Here is a 3236-nt window from a genome sequence, read left to right as displayed (position 1 = left end):
CATGGTATTTTTTTTTGGGAAGATTTAAAGGAAACCTTCATTTTTGATTTGTTATTCGAAGTTAAAAAACAAACTGATCGAGGTATGTAAAAAGTGTATGTACAATGAAATACCTAATTTCATGCAAGGGAATGGGACTTATACCTATGTGGAGGCCCAGATTGAGATTTGAAGAAAAACCCTAACTTTGATCTTGTTATTCGAGGGTTTAAATCAAATTGATCGAGGTATAAAAGATAGGTATATATACAATAAAAAAACCTAAATTTATACAAAGGAATGGGACTTATACCATAAGGGATGCCCAGGAGGTTTTGAAAATGATTTGATCAATCAAAAGATTTAATCAAAAGTTTTGAAAGGAAAACTAAAAAGAAATGATTTATCATTTTGGAAAAAACCGTGATCGTTTGTTTTAATTTGAAATTTTGAAAGAAATCAAATTAATTAAGATAAACACAAAGATTACCCTTAATCAAGACCTAAATGATTAGGGTTTGATCACAAATGATTAAGTTTGAAAAATCAAATGAAAAACAATATTTAAAATATTTTAAAACACTTAAAAACATGTCATTTTAAACCTATTTAAAATGTATTAAATAAATATTTTTTTTGTGATTTTTTTTGGATGTTCATAAAATATGTATATTAAATAGGAAGTGTACAAAAAATGAAGCAAAAATGAATTGATTTGGTTAGTTAATTAATTAGTTAAAGTTGTTAAGAAAATTGAAGAAAATAAGTGTTAAAAAAAAGGTTTGGTCCTGCCAGGGTTTGAACCCACGCCTTCACTCTCACCAGCCAAAACACTTACCAACTGAGCCACGCTTGTGGCTTGTAAGTAACACGCGTTCATCTGATTATATTTCAAACTCATTTTTCAAATTTCCTTCGCAAAAAATGGTGCCAAGAACACCATTCCCATTTGAATTTGAAAATCTTCAAAACTGGATTGTTTTGATCGAGTAGATAGTCTATCTTGCTCGATTTTTTACCAGGAACATGATGGTACCATTTAATTTCATTTATTTCTGCTCTAAGGTAATCAATTTTTGCATGAACATGAAGAACCCTAAAACTGAATTTGATCGTGAAATGATGTATATGCAAGTTATGGTGCAATTGATTGAGGGTTAATGATCCTTATAGGTGCAGAAACAAGATGGTATATCAATATTTCGTTTATGATGCATGTATGTATGAGTTTGAAGTTCATGAGACTTACCTTCAAAAACGACAAAGCTGGAGATTGAATTCTTCAATAGAGGTGTTACAAAAGTTGTTTGATGATCTGGATAGCTTCAATGGACCTTAGGGAAGGTGTTTGAATGCTTGGCATGGATTGAATTCATCTGGATCATTCCATGGAACACGATCTACAGTAGGACCAAGTGTGAATCGAGCTTGATGATTCTGAGGTTTCAGGCTATATGTGAGTGTTTGGATAGTTCATATGTGACATATATGAGGTGTTGGAAGTGTTAGTTTGGACAGAATTGAGCTTGAATGGATTTTGGCATGATAAGGCTCATTTTATGTTCATATGGAGGTTGAAGAGTGATCCTGAGTTTTAAGGTATTTTGGGGTGTGTGAATGGATCAAACACATCCCATATGATGTTTATGAGATGTTAGAACCATTACTTTGGCCAATACTTCAGGGGTTTGGAGGTTGAGGTTTCTACCTCTTTGAAACTCATGAAACTTGCAGATCAAGAAAGAAGAGAGAAAACCTATAATTGTGAGGTTTTGGTGTGATTTGAAGAGTGATTTGAACCTCTATTTATAGGCCAAGAGTTCTGAACTCAGACCTTTGCAAGTTGATCAAGAAGTGATGATTTGGCTTAAGAGATAAAATGGAATCTTTTACATTTAATGCAAAATGGTTAAAGTAACTTAACCATGGTCATTCTTCCAAGCTTCTTATCCTCTTCCATTCTGATCTTCAAATCAGAAAATATCTTTCATTTATTGCTTTGATGTGCCACTACTTGCATTAGAGGCCATATAGCATTGAAAGTTAGTGAAAAAATGGTGAAAATTCAAGCATAATGGTCACTAATGTCAAAATTCAAAACCATGGCTACACTCCATTGTTTTCATGCTCTTGGTCATTTTGGAAAGCTCATGTTACACACTTCAAAACCCTAGTTGAAAGTTCCTTCAAGACCTTTAAGGAAATGGGTGAAAAAGATCCATGAACTTTGAAGAAAATGAGATTTCAAGTGAAATTTTCAAAAGATACCAACTTTGAAGCTCCATATCTCTTAAATGGTTGATCTTTTGGAAAATCATTTTATGTGACAAAGTTGTTCATTGGATCAAAATCTACAACTTTCATGTTGGAAGTTTTTTTCAGTTTGTAGGTGAAATTTTGAGTTATTCCCTTCCAAAGTTTGGAAAAAACCATTGAAAAACACTTAGAAATTTTTCTAAGTATGGAAAGTCAAACTTTTGACTTTTTGATTCTTGATTGATTTTCTTGATTTTCCTTGATCAAATGACTTCATATATCATATATTGATGATTTAAAACTTCAAAAGTCATGGTTGACCAAAATTCCCCAAAAGTCAATGGTGATCTTGTACAGTTGACTTTTTTAGACGAATCGCGTTTCTGGAGATTTCAAATGAACCAGGCTATCCTCACCAAATGAGTGGTATGAATGGATCACATTGAGTTATTGGAGGACCAAGAGCCATGATCTAAGTTGTGGCACCACGTTCTGATTAAAAAGTCAGTTGTTCAGGTGCATTAGGTTAAAAACCCTAATTGTCGACCTGATGGAATTGATGACTGTGGATCTTGAATTGAGATACAATTTCCATTGGATATTGTCATAGGGATTATTTGAAGATGATTGAAACCTTTGAGTAATCTCCTGGAGCCTTTTAGGGTTTCCCAAATGTGACCCCTGATTTCAGTCCCTGATAGTTCAAAACCCTAATCTGATGATTTGAAATTTCACTGTTGATCAATCCTTGTGTAGGGGATGTCTTGAGCCAATGGATTAGGTCAAAATGATGCACTTGGGGTCCTGAGGTCATGTCCCAAGTCATTAGGTCAAATTCTGAGCAAAAGTCATGAGTATGCTATCTTCAGTCAAAACCCTAATCTGGTTGATTCAGAGCCTTTGAGTTTGTTGAAATGGATTTTTGAGGACCAAATGTTGATTGTGGATGCAGATAGCTCCTTTGAGATGAAGGGAGAACAAAACCCTAATTTATTGTTACT

Source organism: Vicia villosa, unplaced genomic scaffold (genome assembly GCF_029867415.1).
Source record: "Vicia villosa cultivar HV-30 ecotype Madison, WI unplaced genomic scaffold, Vvil1.0 ctg.004625F_1_1, whole genome shotgun sequence".
In the NCBI taxonomy this organism is placed as follows: domain Eukaryota; kingdom Viridiplantae; phylum Streptophyta; class Magnoliopsida; order Fabales; family Fabaceae; genus Vicia; species Vicia villosa.
The sequence above is the reverse complement of the archived record's forward strand: the minus strand, read 5'-3'. Positions refer to the sequence as shown.